Here is a 7,059-nt window from a genome sequence, read left to right as displayed (position 1 = left end):
TGGCGACATTTACTGCGAGACCTGCTGCTTGGGAGCTCTCGGAGAGGTCGTCTAGCTTGCTCTGCACATCACTTCGACGTTGGGAGAGCAAAACAATGTCGTCGGCTAAATCCAGGTCGTTTGTGTGCTCCATTCTTAAAGGATTCCAAGGCAATCCTCTGTTTGGTCTCCTGTCAATAGCTCCAACTAGTACCTCATCCTTGACGATAAGAAACAGTAGCGGTGATTATATGCAGCCCTGTCTCACACCGGCAGTAACCCGTATTGGGTCGGACAAGACGCCATTGTGCAATACCTTGCACGAAAACGCCTCGTACTGAGCCTCTATAAGATGGACTAGCTTCACTGGAACTCATCTACGCCTGAGTGCACCCCAGATGTTTTCATGGTTGAGTCGGTCGAACGCCTTTTCAAAATCATCGAACATCAGCAGGAGAGAGTCCGTTGAATTCGTTGATCTGCTCCAGAATAATACGGAGCGTTGCGATATGGTCCACATATGATCGGCCGGCACGGAATCCGTCTTGCTGCCGCCGGAGAGTAGCGTCGATTTTCTTCTGAATCCGGTTAAGGTATACCTTGCAGAGTATTTTAAGAGTAACACAAAGCAGCGTGATGCCTCGCCAGTTCCCGCGTTCAGCTGAGTCTCCTTTCTTAGGGACTTTAACCAAAATGCCCTGCATCCAGTCCTCCGGAAAAGTTGCAGTTTCCCATATATTGCTAAATAGCTGATGCATCATCTGGGCTGTCAAGACTGGGTCAACTTTTAGTATCTCGGCTGAAATACAGTCTAATCCAGGCGCTCTACTGGACTTCATATTCTTGATTGCCACTTCAATTTTAGACAGCGATGGCGCATTGGAGTTTACGTGATTAATGCGACGAACTACAGGTGCAAAGCGCTGCTGGTTTTCATCGTTACCGGCATTTGATACTCGAAAGAGTTGCTCAAAGTGTTCAGTCCATCGTTTAAGCTGATCTGTACGGTCTGTCAGTAAGTGACCAGTTCTGTCTTTTAGCGGCATCTTCGTATTCATCCTAACACCACTAAGGCGGCGAGAAATGTCGTACAACAGGCGGATATCACCGTTGGCGGCGGCGGTTTCCCCCTCTTCAGCTAGGGAGTTGGTCCAGGCTCTCTTGTCCCATCTACAAGCCCTCTTAACAGCCTTCTCCAGCTCAGCGTATCGTTGACGACCGTCTGTCTTAGCCGCTCTGGTTCGCGCTCGCTCAATGCCAGCTTTCGCTTCTCGTGACTCGTCAATCATCCTCCAGGTTTTCCAGGTTACAAGTTGTGAGATATACATAATTTGCAACTGCAACTTTCATATTATGGAATATCCTACGAACATATTTTCATATGGGTGTGTGCAGATTAGGGTGCCAATGAATGTATGGGAAAAAAACGTAACGACCCAAAAAAAAGTTACCCTATACAAAATGTTCACCACCTCGAAAAAACACCCTATGCCAAATATCAGCTCAATCGGACTTAAGGGAGAGCGGCGCAAAGCGGTCAAAGTTTGAGGAGGAAGTAAAGGAAACCGGGGTTTCCGAAATTTTTTTTTTTTTGAGATTAGAGATGACCATTTTCATTGGCACCCTAGTGTAGATGCAAAGGACAAAAATATCGGGAAGAAATACAATATCGATTTCTTTCTGTTTTTCCAAACTTTTTGTTTCCCGATTTGATAAAAATAGTGAAATAAAAAAAATTATGATTTTTTAATGGTTCATGCGATAGAGAGATACATGCCTATTGTATTCATACAAATCCGAGATGAATTCAATAGAATAGTTCAATAGAACTTGAGATATCGTGTACGCCAGTTTGAAAAAACTAGTTTCGAGAAAAACGCGTTTGAAGTTCATTGTTATGGTCGTACCAGGTTAGATACCGCATCACTAAAACGGCTCTAGCTCGGTAAATAGTACTTAATCTATATATAATATATAAAAATGGATTTCTGTATGTCTGTCTGTCTGTCTGTCTGTCTGTCTGTCTGTCTGTCTCTCTGTATGTCTGATTTTTATGGACACGGAAACTACTGAACCGATCGACATGAAAATTGGTATTTAGGGGTTTTTGGGGCCGGGGAAGGTTTTCGTGATAGTTTGAGACCCCTCCCCCTCTCTAAGGAGGGGCTACCATACAAATGAAACACAAATTTCTACACTACTCGAGAATTAATCAAGCAAATGCAACCAAATTAGGCATCGGGAGGTTTTAGGGTGCAATAAATGATTTTATGGTGGTTAGATACTTCTCCCCCCTCTCTAAGGGGGGTTGCCATACAAGCAAAACACAAACTTCTGCATTACTCGAATCAAGTAAACGAAACCAAAGTAGGCATGTGAAAGTTTTAGGGTGCAAGAAATGTTTTTACGGTGGTTAGATACTGTTAGATACTGCCCCCTCTGTTAGGGGGGGCTGCCATACAAATGAAACATAAATTTCTGCATAACATGGAAATTAATCAAGCCAAAGAAACCAAATTTTGCATGTAGAGGTTTTAGGGTGCAACAAATGTTTCTATGTTGTCTTGACTCTCCACCCCCTCTCAAAGGGGGGTCTGCCATACAAACGGAATACAAATTTCTGCATTACTCGAGAATCAATCAAGCAAATGAAACCAAATTTGGCATGTGGAGGTTTTAGGGTGCAATAAATGATTTTACGGTGGTGAGATACTCCTCCCTCTTCTCTAAGGGGGGGCTGCCATACAAATGAAACACAAATTTCTACATTACTAAAGAATTAATCAAGCAAATGAAACCAAATTAAGAATATTGAGGGTTTAGGATGCAATAAATGTTTCTATGGTGGTTAGACACTCCTCCCGCTCTCTAAGGGTGGGCTGTCATACAAGTGAAACACAAATTTCTGCATAACTCGAAAACTAATCAAGCAAATGGAGCCAAATTTGGCATGTGAAGGTTTTACGGGGCTCGAAACGTTTCTATGGTGGATACACTCCTCCCCCCTTTCTAAGGGGGGTTGCCATACAAGCGAAACACAAACTTCTGCATAACTCGAGTACTAATCAAGCACAACTTGGAAAGTGAGGGTTTTAGGGTATGACAGAAATGTTTCTATGATGGTATGACACCCCTCCCTCCTCTGGAATGGAGAGGGGGTCGCATAAAAATATGACACATATTTCAACCAAAAATATTCCAACACAACATGACAATTGAAAATTTTTGGAAAACTCCGAAGGAAAAAGGGAAAATTCGGAAAATTTAATTCCCATGTGTTCTACAATTACATAGTGACAAGTGCTGTTAGTTCATTTGATGTTTGCGCTAATGAAATTGATCTTTGTTCGAAACTGGAAATGGATTTTAATGTGATGAAACGCACTCTTATATCTTATATCTTCTTCTATCTATATCAAAAAAAGGATCGACGGATGTGTTGATAAGAGCAGACCTCGAGGAAAGAATTGTCCGACGCTGTCTTTATATTATCATATTTTCTGTATAAAACATTTATTCCATGTAACGGAGAAACATGTTATTTGCAAGTGGTTGAAAAATCTTGAACGAGAATTGTGTCTGAAAATAATCTTATATTATAATCATGAGTTTTATTAGAAATACTAGGAATTTTATAGTAAAAGGTAAATTCGACGGGGTCGATTAGAAGATCAATCAATCAACAGTTCTGCGATTGGGCCCATGAACTTGCTCATAGTAAGAAAACGTGAATGTTTGAAGGTATTGATAACAAAAAACAAATTTTGGGCGGGACGAAGTTTGCCGGGTTAGCTAGTACTAAATAATTGACGAAAAGTCCTTTCTAGGGTATATTCTTGAACACCTAAACTTCAGAAATTTGAAGGAAAAAAATTTGATTATTTTAAAATGTCTAAGCTAGAATACTGCCTTAAGGGAATTACAGAAGAAACTAATATTGCTTGAGTTAAACGTATAAAAATGTAATGCAACAATGCAGTTCAAAGGATATACCCCAATCTACTTGGACATTTCTTTACCGCAAACCGAAATGCATTCTAGAGCTGGATCGTTGTTTTAATTTATATGTATGAACCCGAAAAAAAACGGTTCTAGTTCTTTGCAGCCAACAACATCTTTCTACTTGCAGAAATTTCAGAAAACCAAGCGCACAAAAAAAAAGTTCCAGTTGAATGCTCACATTAAAATTTCAACTTTTTTTCATTACACCAAACAGCACCCTGGGAGCAACTAACCTCGTATATGCCGTTTACCGGTTTTCACCAACTGTGGTGAGAAGAAGTGTGCTGTTAGGCAGAAAAAGATGTGCACTCACTTCCACACAGACCATACCATTCAAACCTATTTTAAATTGATACAACCCCCGCCGTACCTGGTGGGCGGAAGAGAGCGGCGTAGGTTTCCATTTCTACTTTTGGCTGCTGAGCACTCGTCTTCCGCTCTCATTCTACATCGTTCGGGTGATACCGGAAACACGGAAGAAAACTTTACAACAAAAGCAATTAATTTTTTGCCCTTCACAAACTATCTTACTTCCTTTCTGTTATTTTTAGTTTTCCAGGATAAAATAAAATTCATAACTGTATACAACAGAAACGAAAGAGTTTCTAGCACCAGACCCAATTTTGGTAACTTTAACGAAACATGTTTGTTTTTCACTACCACTTCATTGCACGAATACTGATTGATGCTTAAATCCGAATCTAACCTACTAAATAGTTTTAGTTTTTGTGCATTGCTTTTTATTCTGATGGTGTCATTCCGGTGAAAATCATTAGTAAAAAGCAGACCTTAAATATTGCGTTTATATTAATGGAATATTACACCAGTTGACGGTGTCCTAAAGTAGAAAGAAAAAGTCGTAAATTAGAAAGAACGAATAAGAACATAGAGCCAGCTTGAAGTTCAACACGGAAAATTGATTTTCCCAACATTTTTCTCTGAATGCATTTTCTCAGCTGATTTATTTTTCTGGAAAACACTTCGGTTGGTGGCAACGCCAAAACAAAAGAAATAATCTTAGGCTTCATTGCGCGTGGATTTCTTATCGGTCGGGTCGGATACAGGTTTAATTGAACCCGTGGATTCATTTCCATTGCCCACAACTTGTGGAAATATGGCTGAGCGGAACATTTGAAGGAGAAAGACATGAATACGATGTTCTTCGAAAATGATATTCCATAATATTATTTTTGTTTTATAGATAGTCTCAATATTCATAGGGATTACGTGAATATTTAAGACCGTAATTGTAGGATTAAAAAAAACGGATTATATTCGAAGAGCTTATAATCACATCAAGGGCTCATCATCATTAACACCAGCAGGAAAAAATCGGAAAAACAACCTGGTCTGGTAAACTTTCAACCATTGGACCTCAGATTATCAGCAATAGGTTCGCTCCTTCTTAATTGTAGTGATAGTACCGATGCGCCTTCCTCATAGACATCTTCCACTCCAGCACTGGAGCCTCCGGAGATACGAGCATAAATATGGTCGGCTACTCAATTTTCAACTGCTCTTCCGGAACAGGTGATACCTCCTCCGGAATAATCAATCCATTTAAAGCCACAAATATTGGGTTAGGGAAAAAGAAATGTCGTATATTGTCAATATACGGCAACACTTAAACATATCTTGTGTTGTACTTATCGCATCGGGTCATACTATACGGCTATTTAAAGACGACAATCTGTGCTACAAGTGTCGTTTTGACAGTGTTGTGATTGTCCTTTTCAGTCTCAAGTTGTAGCGCGCCAAAGATAGAGTCCACCAAGCAATAAATTCGCCATATTTTACGTTTTTACTACCTGCGAGGTAAAACTGCAATGAAGGCGGCCGAAAAAAATTGTGTAGTTTATGGACCCGATACTGTAAGGATTCGCACAGCACAGCGTTGGTTTAATCGATTTCATTCTGGTGTAGTGGCTGTCGAAGATACACCCCGTACTGGTTGGCCAATCGTCGTGGAAACCGATAAAATCGTTGAAATCATCCAAGTAGACCGACATGTGAGCACTCGCTCGATTGGCCAGGAACTGGGTATAGACCATAAAACCGTTTGGAACCATTAGCAGAAGATTGGATTCCAAAAAAGCCGAATGTATAGGTGCCACACGAGTTGACGCAAAAAAATCCTTTAGACCGAATCAACGCCTGCGATGCACTGCTGAAACGGAACGAACTCGACCCATTTTTGAAGAAGATGGTAACTGGTGATGAAAAGTGGATTACGTACGACAACCTAAAGCGAAAAAAGTCGTGGTCGAAGCGCGGTGAGCCGGCCCAAACCATCGCCAAGCCCGGATTGACGGCCAGGAAGGTTTTGCTGTGTGTTTGATGGGATTGGAAGGTAATCATCCACTATGAGCTACTCAACTATGGCCAGATCCTCAACTCGGTTCTCTGCTGTGAGCAACTCGACCGTTTGAAGCAGGCGATTGACCAGAAGCGGCCAGAAATGATCAATAGGATTGGTGTTGTTTTCCACCAGGACAACGCTCGGCCTCACAGATCTTTGATGACCCGCCAGAAGCTACGGGAGCTCGGATGGGATGTCCTATTGCACCCACCGTATAGTCCGGACTTGGCTCCAAGTGAGTATCATCTCTTCCGGTCCATCCAAAACGCTCTTGGTGATACTAAGTTGGCCTCAAAAGAGGCTTGCGAAAACTGACTGTCTGAGTTTTTTGCAAATAAGGAGTGGGTTTTATAAGAGGGGGATAATAAAGTTGCCTTCTAAATGGCAACAAGTTTGCAAACAAAATGGCGCGTATTTGACATAAATTGGATAATTTTAAGTATGTTAAATAAAGCGTCAAATTTCGATCAGAAATACGACATTTCTTTTTCCCCAACCCTATATTTCCCGCGAATTCTCATAGATGAAATCCACCTTGGATCCTAGCATAACGTCCCTTCGTCCGATTGGATCCAGCTTATCTCTCTCCTGCTCGGCACTGGAACACTCTTAGCGATATCTGGCAACTCGTCATGCCAAAATTCCACAGAGGTATAGTAACATCCAAACTTATAATACAAGGTCAAGGACGACCATCCCCGCTTCAACTGATGAATACA

The sequence above is a fragment of the Toxorhynchites rutilus genome, chromosome 2, assembly GCF_029784135.1.
Source record: "Toxorhynchites rutilus septentrionalis strain SRP chromosome 2, ASM2978413v1, whole genome shotgun sequence".
Taxonomy (NCBI): domain Eukaryota; kingdom Metazoa; phylum Arthropoda; class Insecta; order Diptera; family Culicidae; genus Toxorhynchites; species Toxorhynchites rutilus.
The sequence above is the reverse complement of the archived record's forward strand: the minus strand, read 5'-3'. Positions refer to the sequence as shown.